Source organism: Hesperophylax consimilis, chromosome 5, assembly GCF_061612785.1.
Source record: "Hesperophylax consimilis isolate HC1 chromosome 5, BYU_Hcon_1.0, whole genome shotgun sequence".
NCBI lineage: Eukaryota > Metazoa > Arthropoda > Insecta > Trichoptera > Limnephilidae > Hesperophylax > Hesperophylax consimilis.
The window spans coordinates 16552981-16569051 of NC_142840.1; the positions used below are offsets into that span (position 1 = coordinate 16552981).

Genomic DNA, 16071 nt, shown 5'->3' on the forward strand with positions numbered 1-16071 from the left:
ACGTTTCGAGCGTCGCGTCGTAGACGAGGGTTTTGCTCTCATAACAAACATGGACATATCTAAGAACGCTGCAAGTTAACTGGTATTTGGCGAAAAAATCATATTTACATCTAGTATCAATAAAATTGTGGTTTTTCTAAGTAGGGCCTTATTACTCGTGCGCTCACAAACTCACGGGGCGCTTGGTAGAACTAGCGTGGCGATTCCAAAGTTTCGAACGAGCATTGTCAACCGTCTGAAGCATTTCAATTGCCCTCCGTTCCAGCTACCGCCACAGCTGACAACGTCTGACGGCAGAACAACTCGGCACCAGAACATCACTTATCAGGATAGAAAAGCGCGCCAAATTCTTTTTCCCGCTCTCTCATCATTTCGGAGTGAATTTAAACTTCGAGCGAGTGATTTCAAATTCAAACCCGGCTCGTAGGCTACAGTGAGTGCATCGTTTGTGGTCAAAATCGCTGCTGTGGTTTTCATACTAATATCATTTGTGCTCAGTACTTGCCCGTGTTTCATTACTCGTGTAGTTTAAATTGATAATTTTACAAACAAAACGTCGAGTTGTTTTACATAATAATTATCCCATTTTAAATCAATTATCGATCGTTGCTAAGTAATAATTAAACAAGTACATAAATTTGTTATTAAACGATTTTACTAATAATTATTATTAATTATTTGTGTTAGTTAAAGTTTAATAGTTCAATTTGTTCACGTTCAGGATTTAAAAACGTTTGTGAATTTCTTCCCAGGTAAGCACTTCAAAATAATTTTACTAACATAACCTTTTTTTATGTTCGGTTACTGAAATAACTATCGGAAAAATTTTATTTAACTGTGAAGAGGTTTAAAAGCATAAGTAAATATGTTTGTATTATTGTTATCGTTTCAAAACCTACGTAAATTCTAATTTTCATTACAGAAAGCAATACATTCGTTATTTAATGTTAAAGGAATATGGCTTAACCTTTCACAAAAAAATATTAACAGTCAATTACAATTATTCTTCTTCCTTTTTTGTTATTATTTCTCAAATATTAATTATTTAAGATTAAGAACCGTTCTCATCCCAGGAGAAATTACTAAGTTGTATGAATATTCGTAATAAGTATATTAACCATGTATCACTTGTACCATATTATGTATTATGTAGTTTATATTTCATATTATAAAATGAAGGCCTCAGCGCGGGCAAGCCACCCAGTGAGGCCTAAATTACTGGAAAACTTGAATTGTAAAAAATATTGTACCTAATAAAATAAATAGTATATTGTGTATGTCTAAATAAATACATATTTTTTTATGCGGTAGTTGTGTAACTATCCCGTAGAATTATGGGACATCCATGGTGTTCTAAAACTCATTAATTATTAATTATTATTTATAAAAGAAAACATTGCCTTTATTACAATAATCGTTGAGCAAAATTATACCAAATTGATAAAGTTATATTTTTATTGTTATGAATATGCACAATTATTTTCACTCTCAAATCAAATAATTATATTTATGCTCGTTATTTTCTGTGTCTATAACGGCTCATGACTACAACGATAGATTTATCTAAGACTTAAGCCCTAATTAGAATAACTAGTTGGGTTGCCCTAGAAAGACAATATATAAAATGATCAATCAAATTTTTATGCCAAGAAACATAATAATTGAAAAAGTACATATGTGAATTAGAATGGATAAAAGTGTATATCGATCAACGTCATATCATAACTCTCCATTTTTATTTGAGTACCGCACAAGAATCCCAAACTCCTGAAGCTAGTGAGATTATGGCATCCCCAATCGGGGTATATTGTGATGCTGAAGGTAGTGGAGAGGGGAAGGAAATGGGAGAAAAGAAAGGTCTAGAAGTACCTGGCTTTTCAGACTGGTCACAAACATGGCTGAAGAGTTTTGAATGGTGGTCTTTCACCGGGGTGGTATTGAAAATATACGCCCAACTAGAACGTATCCTAAATATAATATACATAATTTTAAATAACTGAAGTGTAAAATAACACAAAGTAATTAAATAAAACCCGCGACTTCCGGTTTCGTAACCTGGGTGGCCAACCAATAGCCATGTAAAATGAAATGAAATTATTTATATTCATATAAATTTCGTATAAAACCGTGTATAAAATTTATTGTCAGTAAAAAATTTCAAACAACTGAAACTTTAAAAATTGAACTCTATTTTTTTGGTTTCTTGTTCGTATTCCTTTCAGTGTGTTTAAATCTACGATTTTATTTACGTTATAGAAAATTAAAGACATAAAGATCGACTGAAAAAAACGAAATCTATCGCATATTTATTAAACACATTATATTAGGTATTGTACGTGTGTACTGTGTACTCCTAAATAAATGGATATTTTCTAATTCATTCTTGTGCTTGGATTTCTAACCTTTGAGCATCACACCAAAATGTCTTCCTACTTTTAAATTCCATTAATTCTAATATCATTCATCATCAACATAAATAGATATGGCATTGTCAAATTACGTAGACATTACCATATTTATTATGCGGTATAAAAGAATAACTAATCATTTTTCCTCTTCCTTTCGTGTCAGATTCAGGAAGCTAATGTACGCATTCTGGTATGTCAAAATAAAAATACAACAAAAAATCAGCGCCATTTCAATGACGAAATCTTGTGTTCATAGTGGTCACACGTGGTCGAAAAGGATATTATTCAAAATCTGTACTTTTGGAGTTGATTTTTTGTTAAAAATCGGTCACTAGGGGGTTAATATCAGTTGTTTTATGTGTTTTCAATTCTGTCGAAGCGTAGACCCGGCCCCAAGGGTATCTTTAACCCCTTTTCTGCCGGAAAAAAGGAAAACGTTAAAAAAATAAATCGAAATGCTCACATGAAGAAAACTTCCTGATAAAAAAATATATTTTTTTAAGAATCTCTTCAAATTAGTCGTACTCCTGTTAAAAACTAGATTGTAGGCTGTTAACGAATGAATTGATAGGTATCCTGATAAACTTCAAGTAAAACACCACGATTTCCGAACACGTGTTCATAAATATCCAAACTTTTTTGCAATTCGTCATAATATATTATTAATACGAACACAGGATCATTAACACGTGTTCCCATATTATTATAAATTTACTAACACTTTATCAGGAAGCGGCTTGCATTCCCGTTTTTAAGGTTAAACGCAACGCTCGTTGTATTCTACGTGTTCACAGATGGCGTTAATTAATTAATTTTGTTTAAATACGCTTTTGCAAGGTATTGCTTTACAATATTAAGACAAATCATTTGTTTGCGCCCGTATATACGCAATATGAATATGAATCAATAGTTTTGTTCGTTTAAAGACTTAATTCTTTCGAGAAAGGCACACAAATACAATATTTTACCGATGATTCAATCCAATATTGTATTTGTATGCCTTTCTCGATAGAATTGAGTTTTTATATGAATATAGAATATAGAATACAACGAGCGTTGCGTTTAACCTTAACAGGATTACCAATAATTTTAATAATTCAGCATTTCTCATTTTTCTCCATGCAGATCGAAATAAACGTTTTACTTTTTCCTCTGTGTGATGAAAATTCACCAGTTTCCAGCTTGTACTACAAGTTTCCGGTTACCGTGTATAGATAATAATAATATTGTAAGTAGATGTATTTATAAAGTAGAAACAAAATAGGTAGGCGTGTGAATATACAAATATAGCTGAAGTGATACAACTGAAATTACAAGTACGATGAGAATAAAGTGAGAAGTAATAAAACAAAACTCCTATAGAAATGTAATAAATGTAATGTAATGAAATAGTAAAATAACAGGTTAGGTTTATAGTTTATTAATTGCATCCTAATTTTAAAATAGCCACACGCATTATTTATTACCAAGGCTAAAAAGTCGCCTAAGAATTTTAACAATTTATCAAATTTCTATGTTGATTTTCAAGTTCTGTGAAGAGTCTATTTAAGTTCTATTATTATATCATCATTGGCCAGGGGGCTTTACAAAACTGAAATAATAACAGAACTTGTATAGAACCATCACATAACTTTTAAATCAACTTTGAAATTTGATGAATTATTCAAATTCTGTGTATTAATTTGTCATAATATTATATATAATTCTTACTTCATGTCTAATTAATTTAGTGCGAGTGGATCTTTATCTAGACTTTATTTACTTCAGAGCTGAATTTAGGTAGAAATAGTGATCCAAAAAGTTTAGGTATTTTAGATTGAATACACGTGAAAAAGGCGGATAAACGAGGGAAAATAAAGTTATATATAATTTTTCATAATTTAAGTTTTCAGAAAGAGCAAGTCAAAAGAAATTTATAAAAAAAATAATTCTAATATAATTATTGAAGATATTGTATTATTATACATTGAATATTATATTATTTTACAAGGTACAATATGTTTATAAATATCTTTTTTTTTGCTATCAAGTTTAATTTGTAGAACTCCATTTTAATTTTATTTTTTTATATTCAGTTTGATAATGCCTTCAGAGGGCGAAACAGCTGTCACGCGTAATAATAATTACACAGCAGAACTTGTTTAAAAATAAACTGTTTTTATAAACCCAATAACAATATGAATATATTAAAAAAAATGAGAAATATCATTGGAAAAGGTGAAACATATTGAAAAATTTCACCGAAAAGGGTACAATATATTGAGAAATATCATTAAAAAAGTTTTTAATTATTATCAATTTTATGATTTATTTCGTGAAAATAATTTTTTTACGGTAGTTTCAATATTTCACCCATAATTTTTTAATTTTTTTTTATTGTTGATACATTATTTTACAATATTTCATATTTTAATTCAGTAATGTTGGCCTCACTGGGTAATGCTAGGGATGTTCCTGTTTTATGGCGGGTGAAGTTCACATATTGAAAGCATACTAGACAGTAATACATAATACTCTTGAATTTTAAATAATTATTAATAATGTTTGTTATTATAATTGGCTTTATTAAAATGAAACTTGACGCCATTTCCTGGATTTTTTTCTCCTTTTACAAACAACAATAAATAGCGGTGGGTGAAATTTATCAATAGAGATACTAAATTATCACTGACAGATTCAACTTTAATGTTATTAACATTGGTCACTTCAAAATGACCTCATTCTCCTGATGAGACGTGATAAAATGGATAAGATATTTGGTTTTTGATATTATGTCAAATATGGTTCGAGGATCTCCTACATTTTTAGATTTGTCTTCGATTTCTTGTGTTGGTGAGACATGAATGGTCAGGGGACTTGTCGTTAATATTACGCCCAGCACGGCTCGAAAACCTTTTCCTTTTAAATAATAAATAATTAATGGAGAAGGAATTTTTATCTCTGATATTATGGCAAACAGAATTCCAAAAATGACCAATTTCTCTGGGTTTCTGCTGTTCTTGGCCAAAACTACCGGTATATCATTTAAGGAGAGGGAGAGGAAGGGGTATATTATATTATGAACCGAATGGTGATTTTGCTTAGGAGATACAGAATATTCAAAATAGAACAAGCCATTGAAGATAATTATTAACTTATTTATGCTAAATTACTTTTTGTAGGCATAATTTATTGTTTCAATTTTTTAACCTTGACATTTTATAAGGGCCTACCAGATCTCAATTATTATATCTTACGTAATATATATATAAAAAAATATTTCCAACAAAATAATGTTACATCATTTATAAAAAAATGGTAAAATATTCATTGAAATAATTAATAATATATATACACGCGTATATAATAAAGCTAGCTTAATTTTAAAAATAAATTTGGATTTCTGATACTTTCTGGTAATGTATTAAAAAATTACTTCCACATATTTGTAGTTGAATTGCCACATTGATTATTTTTACATTTTGGAGTTGTGAGAGTTGTCTGAGTTTTATATTATTTTTAAATTGTGCAGTTTTATTGGAATATTATTTTTGTAAATTTTTAATGTTGCATGGTAGAAGTTCAGATATACCATATGGTTTAGGTATAATTGTTATTAATATTAATGTTTGTGCTTTTAATATTAAGTTCCACTCAATCATATGATGCCATACATAGCAGAAGGTAAAGTACGTCATTCTGAGTAAATCTTTATTTAGGATATGTCTTGACATTTAAAGATATGAGTATGTTACTTTCCTCACTCTGTCTTTGAGTAGGATTATTTGTGTGGACCATTTTAGGAATTGGTCTACTGTAATGCCTTGGTATTTTAATTTGGTTTTGCTTTCTATCACTAAATATAATACATATTATGTATATATTACCATAATACAACATTTCAATTATTGGAATACATCATAAAGTTGAAAGATTTGAAGTGAAAATTTTGTTCATAAAACGATGTACTCGTACCTACTAAGTTCATGAAAATATTCATTAATTTTAGTTATTTTGTTCGAAATACATACCTTTTGCTTTAGGTAATTGTGTATGATTACAGGAATAGTATTATCATTTGATTGTGTTACAATAAAAGTGTATATTATATAATGTTATGTTATCTTAGCTCTACATGTTAAAGTGATAAAGATTAATTACATTTTGCTTATTCTGTCTGAAAGCCTAATGCGCTTACGTCAATAAAAAACTGCACGCTGTCATAAAAGTGTAAAGCTATTGGCCGTGTCGGCTAAAACGTTGTGGGGCTCTAATGTTATTCTATATTTATTATTTTCAATGGGCTCTAAGAATGAGGGTAATATAGGTACGGATATCGTAAACCACTCCAGAAGCAGGACTGTATATTCGTTTGTATGCCTTCCAAGAACCTAAATCGTTAAACCATGTCATATTATTTTATTCGTTCATTAAACTGTCTGTTGACCAGGGGCGCCGCACCCGCATGCGCATTGTGTGCATTAGGTGCGGCGCACTCGGGCGGCCGGTCTTAGGGACGGCCGTAGGCAGTTCATCAACTAAAAATAAACATTAAGTTTTTCGGAATAACTTTATTGAGTAAAACCTCAAATTGTAATATTTAAATATTGAAGACAATATTAGTGATTCTTAAACGAAAATCTGAAACAGAAAAATCAGAAAAGGAAACGGTCACATCTGGGACTCGAACCCAGGACCCTTGTCTTTCCGGGACAATGCTCTACCATAGGGTCCCATTAGCGCAGTTGGTAGAGCATTGTCCCGGAAAGACAAGGGTCCTGGGTTCGAGTCCCAGATGTGACCGTTTCCTTTTCTGATTTTTCTGTTTCAGATTTTCGTTTAAGAATCACTAATATTGTCTTCAATATTTAAAAATAAACAAACATATCCATAAAACCCAATAATATGACCTGAGTGCGATCGAATATTTATAGGAAATGATTAAATTTTGATGTACCCTTTACTGATATTGTGGTTTTTTCATTGAAAAAAACTACAATATCTGGAATGACTATTAATTTTGATCTGCCAGCTTTCATTAATTATTATGAACTAAGTTCTCCGGATCTGATTCTCAAATGCGATATTCAATACGAGATACTTTTAAAATCAACGATAGTGTAGTAATGAAGTAATGCACCGTGGAAAGAAAAAGTCCTTCAAAAAATGAGAGTGAAAATACGCTATAACCATAGGTGGAATATTGTTGTTCAGTGTTCACTCCTTTTCCAATCCATCTGTGTAATAACATTAACTACAAGTACAAGTACAGATTTCAACACAAACCGAAGCATGAGTTCCTACGAAAAAGTGATATGGGTGGAGCATTGGTTTTCGCGCACAGACGTCGCCCTTTTGCAACAGCCCTGTCGCGAGATTATGTATTTATATAAATAGCCAGGCTCTGGCACTGGCACGCTAAAACCAGCCGTATTCAGGCAATTGTGTATGGACCTCTCGTTATTTTGCGATCTTCGGGATTGAAATGATGGATGTAAAGGAATGTCCATGAAGGTTCTATAACTCCACAGGATTATTTGAGATCATAAGAATTTACAAGTTTAGTTCTGCAAATTTTTATGAGTGATTTATGAATTAAGTGGAACTAAGGGTAATGCAATATGCAGCCAAAACTTCACACATCTAAATATTACCAGTCTAAGATTGAAGAATAATAATTCGTCTGGGTTGATGAGTCTTTTGTTCAAATTTAAGTTCAGAGTTCCAGTATTAACTTGAGTAACCTTATCCCAATTTGCTCAAAGAATTTTCAAAAGATTCAACATTTTACGAATTTCTTTGGGATTTTCGTTAAGAGTATTTCATGAGTAACTAGTTGCCTGTATGCCCAAGTTGATTCTTCAGGGATATTAAGATTATTTTCCAGTGATAAGTTATCTTCAGATACCATCGCATGCTAATAAGTAAAACAACAACATAATAAGATTTTATTATCAATATCCGATGGCCCCCTGCGGATTTGAAGTCAAAAGTCGTTATCGATATCCCCTATCATTAATTAATCAATTGGTATTTTGAAAATTTTGTAAGCCTCACATTATTTATTTCCAAATTACCACCATTTTTTTGATCATGTGAAATATGCTTCAATGATCGACGATATTTTTTATTGCATTCTCTGTGTAAAGATAATAATACTAATAAGCTAATCGGTTTAGGTTTATAAAAATAATATGCGCATTCGATTGTTAGTCGTTACTAACGCCGTGTAAGGCTAGAAATAGTGTAACGCGTACATCGGTCGCTTGCGGTAATATATAGGTTGAATGAATGAAGAGCTGTAGTGCCACTCGATTCGCTACGCGCTGCTTACAAAGGCACTCGGTCCAGCTCGTCAGGCTACGTCGTCGGTCGACCGACGGTACGCATTTTCCAGCCTTAGGTAAAATACTTAACAGGTTCATAAAAGTTAAAATCTGTTTATTTAAAGCAAGGAACTCGTGCTGTAACTGCGTTTTTTCTGTTTCGAATTTTCGAATGTCAAAGCATCTACACTGTACATTTTTTTTTTTTTTTGCTGGGTCGATTTTTTTAATGATCGGAAAAAATATTTACTCTCGAATGCAAATCGAATAATACTAACCAGTATAAAAGTTAAACCTTCTATCAAATTCGTAGTAGTTAGTTACCTACAGATTTTGTTCACTAAGCGGAACTGATTCTGAAAAGGAGTGTACCGTTATCCGCTGTAAGATTTTAACCCTCTCTGTTTTTCTGATAGTCGAACTACGTACACGTATATGTGTAAGTGTCAGCTCAATGTGCACCAATCTAGATTGACCACCACCACTTAGTAAGTTATTGTGGTCACTCTTCAATTTTGATAGCCCTATAAAGACTATAACTGTTGCCATATACCTAAGGGAAGTAGGTGGAAAAATAAACATTGCAGAAACACAATCAAACCTGCAGATCAAATTTTAACATATCCGCGGCGCCAAAGGAGGCCATCAAAATAAATAAACCAATGCCAATATGGCGCCGAGTAAAGTGATAAAAACATAATTACCATCCTTTATTACTACAAGCTGCGTCCGAAAGCTTTTCGCTTGACAACTGAGATTATGGACTTCTCGAGATGAAACGTTAAAACCAAAGCGTACTGCTCGAAATACTCACAAGACATGACAAAAAATAGACATGTACACTTCAAAGCAAAATAAATATTACTGATTTTTTATAGAACTATGTGTTGTTACAAAATATCGACTGTTCGCTCTAAGATACGAGTTTAATTATCATTTTAGAATTTACAAAGGTAAACTATACAAGTATTATAGAATCTCGTACCATCTTCGTAGTATTTGGGTGGCAATTGGCAATAGATTATAAGTTAGGTACCTTCTTTCAAATGGGTTCAACAATTAAAACTATTATGTAACAATTAGCAATAACCGGTAATGTTCAAAACAATAATTTTTCTATGCATTAATAATCTAGTTTGTAAATAAGTAACAAAATTACATTCTGTCAGCTTAACTCGTACTTCCAAGGAAATCGACATTCCCCAATTGAAATGTATCAATTCAATTTGTCTGCAAAAGAAAGCGTTTACGACAAGGGTCCACGATGACAGCCGAAACTTTGGCTTAAGTAGGAAGTGCAATGCGGCTTTATCCAAAAATTAATCACGAAAATATATAGATATCTACTTTTGGACAAAATGTTAATAATATGATATTCGAGTACGATCTATACTGTACACCTGTTGGTATTAGAATATACCTACCTACTATGTAGTTTAGTAACACACTAAACAAATACTTACATTGTTCGTACATAAATATTAACATTTTCAAGCTAACTGCTTCAAAATTTTCAAATAATGTAGTTAAGTAGATAGTGAGATAAAGACAGCGCCGAGCACAAAAGTTCAAATTTGCGGATATTCGTTAGATTTTGCTCAATTGTCTCCGCTTGTGACAGGCCAAGAGAGATCTGTGTGACCTCTTTTTAATTATTTTTAAATTTATTAACAAAGATTACAAAATATCATACGCTTTACACGAATTTCGGATATTATTGGTTAGGCTTTCTGGTGAAATGCTTCACGTACCGAGGTCAAAAAACATCATAAAACTTATATTCTGAAAAAAAAATAGCAACGATAGCGGTTTATCTTAGACAATTTATCAACTTGTGTATTCTAAATGGTTAAAAATAAGACATTATATTTAACATTTTATCTGCCACCATTTTGCTATTTCAAATACTTTTAGTTCTGTAAATTATATATGTGCTTGATGAAAGCATTAAATAAATATGTTTATGCTTTTCAACGAGCAATTTTCTCTCGTGGAATTCATGTTATTTATTACCAAAAGTATCTATAAACGTGTCAGTTTTCCTTATGGTGGTTGTAAAGCTATTTATTTAACATCAACCAAACTTTATCTCAAACCTTTATTAGTTCATAATACATCAATGATACCAATGGCAACCATATTTACAAACATACAAATTATCGATGCAGAACGGGAATCGAAAATAAAAAAGACATCGAATGCTGAAACAGAAACATTATAACTTACGTTGTACTTTTTAACCTAAGTAGCTACCATATTATGTGCTATTAATCACCAAATTTTTGGAACGCGTAGTAGTGAATCAATTACACAAAACCTGCTCTATTTGCCTTGCTAAACAAGTTTGCTGCCTTTACAGGCAGTAGGTAATTAGTCCTAGAAAACACTAATAAAAATAATACCAACCGATACACCAAGAAACATACTTTGTTATAAGCTGAATAACCTCTTATGCGGCTGAAATGTCTGAGATGGAAGCCGTTGATGGTAAGAAATCTTTTGAATTTCCAACAAGTTGTGGCTTGCTGCAGGGATCTGTGTTTGGTCAACTTCTCTTTACTTTTGCGTAAACCCATGATCTTGAACCATTTAATTAACTTATACTAAACTTTCACCACATTGATCGGGATATTTTATTTTGATGCACTTTTAAGTGAATGCTTTTAGGACATCATTTGTGCATCTTTTGTGAACTGATTAGGTCTCGCTGTGGGTGTACTAAAATAGTCCCCAATTGAATTATGTGGGTTGGACAAGATTTGAAATTTTCACGGCCAATGTATTACTGTGATTTTTTTTGTTATTAGGCCTTGATTATGGACACTATAAAGCATTCCAAAACGCTGGATAAAGAATGAGGAACCGTTAGGTACATGGCATGATAACCCCTCACTATAATTCTGGCATTTTGGTTACACAATGTCACATAATCTATGTGTTTATTATTAATCACATTAGTATCGGAAAATGTGGTTGATATTTAAATCATACATGCACGGGTGCGCTCACGCAAATTTCAACCTTTGTAAGAAGTCTAGACGTATGACATAAATCCGACAGAGCTTACTATAAGCATACCCAGGTATACGTAAAACATAATCGCCGTAATAATTTCATAGAAAAAGTGTGTGTGAGTCACATATCCGTCTTAGAATATGGCGCGATGAAAAATGTCCCAAGAGATGAAAGAAATACAAAAATTTCTTTGTCTTTCGAATCAAAAATTTACATGATCGCTTCAAATAAAGAGAGCGGTAAGGGATTTCCCATCGGAAGTTCCTCTTTGTTTGGGTTTCCCGAAGTCCCCACGAGGGAAGAGAAATGTCTAGGGTCTTATAAGGTCTACCCCAACAGAGCCTCGAGTGCTGTGGTAAGGTCTAAATCAAGGCTACCCAACCCCAGGCCCGCGGGCCACATCGTGGCCCGTGAACGAATTATAAGTGGCCCGCGTGAACCATTTTCAAAAAACCCGCCAATTTGAAAAAGTGTCGCGGGCCCGCGGTAAAACAAACAATTCAGCATGCGCGGTCACCAGTGTTGCCAATGAAGGCGATTTATCGCTATTTAGGCTACTCAGAACGAGAATCAGTGACGAAAAAATCTAACCCCTTGAACTTACTTTTTAAACAAAAATACACCGGTTTTTGATATAAGGAATTTTTCTCAGCGAAGTTCCGTTACAACCCCCCCCCCCCCGGAAATAGGAACGGTCAGTATTCAGTGGCCCGCCAGTGATTTTTAAATCGTCGATTTCGCCCAACTGTTAAAAAGGTTGGGCAGCCTTGGTCTAAATAATCCGAGATTTGACCAAATATGGCACCGTTCTTGAGACTGTTTCCCATTGGTGTCATAGAGCCTGACTATGGTAGCTAACACCTTGGCTTTTGATGGTTAATTCAGGTGGTGTTTCCACTCCCTGAGCGATAGGTCCACCACACTCCTTACGCTTATTATAATGTGTATAGTAATTAACAGAGTTAATCAGTCCTCGGCTTTAAGTCTATTCGCTTAAAAATAATCTTTGGGTTAATATTTTTTTATCTTTTAGTAGGTAGCAAGGGCCTCGCCACAATATAAACCACAACATATTTGGCTTCCAATTTTATTTAGTAATGAACTTGAATGTTTCTATGTCAACTTCCGTGGAAATACCTATGTGAATGAATCATTCACATTGAAATCATAACACTTACAAATTTGACAAAATTAGGTAAATGTGGTAGATAGGAGTAGATACTTTTAGCGCAAACCATCAAAGTAAATCAACTTATTTTTAGTGAAATATTTTAAAAATATATATTAATATTGACGCATTCGAAATAAATCAAAATCCGGAACAATAATTCAGAACCTCGCGAGGTTAAACTCGCTTCACTCAACATTCCAGGGAAATTTATGGCGTACTAACTAGTGGTAAGTATCCGACTTCCTCTTGAGAGTCAACACTATTTTTTTTAGAACTAATTTTAAAATAAAACATACAATTTAGGGTCTTGTCGTATATTTTCTCATTTAAATAAAGTAAGCACTGAATTCTAAGATAATGCAACTATATGTAATTGCGTTATCCTAGAATTTCCGGACATCAAGAACATATAAAATTTATGACGCAAGTTGTAAGTGTTCGAGTGCTTTTGCTGCTTTAGAAAAAAAATATCAATTTTTCAGTCTAGATGATTTTTTATTTATTTACCCTCTCAAAAATTCTTTCCGATATTCTTCGTCTCACCTTTTCCACTTAGCTTTTCATCAAATTACCTGCGCATCAACAATACCAGGACTTCATTTAGATACCCGCTTGTACCCAGATTGAATGCACTTTGCAATACTTTCTCAGAAACAGTAAATGTATTCAACTGCACGGAATTTAGTCACAAGAAGGCTATAATAACATACCTCATAAACAAATATTAATTATAGCTTTTATTATTCTCTTGCATTTGCTCCATTTTTTAATTTCTTTAACAAACGTTACTTCATGTTTGCAAAAAGCCCATATAGTCGTGTAATATAAATAAATAAATGTAATTTGTCCTATAATTAACCTAATTGTAATTGTTTTTATACAATAATTATATAGATGGCATAAAAATATGGAGTAAATATCAGTACCAACTTATTACTAGGCATGGCAACCACAATAACTAACCCACGTGTATAGTGCAAAATATGTCCTGGCTATTTGGCCAATGCGACTTTGATTTCACCTGCAATTTTGCTGAATGCTCAGTACTTACTTACCATGAATGCCACAAATATATTAGCATAAAAATATCTTCAAGGTATCAAATATTTAATAATCTTATGTGGTTTGTTTTTGTTAATACGGTGATTATTTTGTCATCGCCCAGTGTCATTACAAAATACTTACGGACCTGTACGGACCTCACTTTGAAGGTTCAACGCTTAGCAGAGGTGATTTGGTGAAGTCGATATTTGTAATTTAAGCTAAATATTATCTTATCAGACAGAACGAAAATCTCCAAAAGGATATCAGAACACTTTCGAGCATGCAAACTCGGCCATCCTGACAAATCGGTAATTGAAGAGCATTTAATTAAAACCGGCCATTAACTTTGGATTTGTTCCCTAAGTCCTGGAAAAACCCAAAACGCATCGAGCGCGCCTAATTACGCAAGCAATTTAAAAACACAAAAATCCCAATAATATATTGATAAAGACGACGGGGCATCGAGTAGACTTAATAGTTCCTGATATTCGGTAATTACCTCCTGTTCAAGTTTAAATGATTAGATCGCTCAACTCGGTATCACGTCTACGTACATAAGCACACACTTCACCACAATCTTCTATTACACATCTGCCCGGATGATGAACACTGTTACGCTGTCCGAAACGTTGGCTAGAGAAGGTGGTAACGCAGTACAGCACATCACCCTTAAAATAAATCATGTTAAAAATAAAAAAATATCGTAAAAGAGGTATAATATCTTAAGTTATAATATCTTGAAAAAATATGAACTGAAGACCGGCCTCTAAGACCTTTGTTACGGCATAATCTTATTACCTTAGTTTACGCTTGTGACACATTGGTAAATATGGTCATGATACAGTTGAGCCGAATTTAACACCTCAACAATAAATTGGCCAAAATCAGAGCAGGCATTGTGTGTTCAATTTAAAAGTATATCAATTCAATTCAACGAGTGCACAATAAACTGCAACGATCCTTGCATACTAAATACTAAGTGACCTGAGATCCGAGATGAATCTCCTTGGTGACCTCGTTAGCGTTTAATTATGTTTATGTATTTAAGAAATCTCTGTAATATTTCACGTCAAACTTCTTAAAAATTCTAAAGTTTAGACTTGTCCAACCCACCCAAATTATCTGATGTTGAAGCAAACTGACGTACTATATACAGGATGTTCAAAAAAATGTATACAAACTTAGCGCGATTACAAAAACAGTAAGGATACGTTGATTTTTTTTTACCTATAATCATGTATTTACTTTTCGTAACATTTAGTTTTAATTTGTTTATCTATAACCACCTAGATATTTGATCCAGGTCTTACTGTATTTTGAGCATAACTTCTTCAAAATTATTTCATGTTAAATATAAAAGCGTGTCATCTGCAAAACAGTCTTTTAAGCACTGCACTATATCGTTGATAGGCTGAAGAAAAATAAACTTAAATTGAATGTAAACAAAACAAAATTCACGAACATTGGAAAACGAGTAACGCAAACAAAAAAAGACATATTGATAGACGGTGAAGTATTGAAAGAAGTATTTGAAATGAAATATTTGGGGGTAATAATTGACTCCAAATTAACTTTTGCTCAAAATACAAAACAAATTATTAAAAAGATTGCCAAAAAAATCTCACTGTTGGGAAGAATAAGAAGATTCCTTAACACAGTTTCCAGTAAAAATGTGTACAACGCAATTATTGTACCACACATAAATTACTGTAGCAGCATTCTATTCTTATCCAACGACGGTTTAATGAAACAAATGACAATTCTACAAAATAGAGCAATGAGAACCATATTGAAGAAAAATAGATACACAAAAATTAAGAACATGTTGAAGGAGTTAAATATCTTGTCATTTAAACAAATTATTTACTTTAATACCATATTTTTAATCTACAAGATAATCAATGGCCATACGTCTAGTGAATTCCTAAGAAAAATTGATAAACTGCAGAACAAACACACACATGAGACAAGGAAAAGAAATGAATTGAGACTCCCCTTCAGGAAAAAAACGAGTCAAAAGTCATCGATGTACGGAGCGTTGAAGATATTTGGAGAGCTACCAGAAGAAATAAAATCAGAAGAAAACATAAAAACATTTAAAATTAAATTAGTAAATATGTGATTGATT

The 16071-nt window shown here is 32.5% G+C and overlaps 1 protein-coding gene across 1 annotated transcript in view; it reads left to right on the top strand.

Moving 5' to 3' along the window:
* Positions 1-325: 325 nt before the first annotated feature.
* The window catches only part of LOC149423581 (insulin-like growth factor), a 31963-nt gene continuing 16217 nt past the window's right edge, over positions 326-16071 (top strand). The window contains exon 1 of the mRNA XM_089632020.1: positions 326-752. The gene's annotated coding sequence lies outside the window, so the exon portion shown is untranslated. The remainder of the gene's footprint in view (positions 753-16071) is intronic.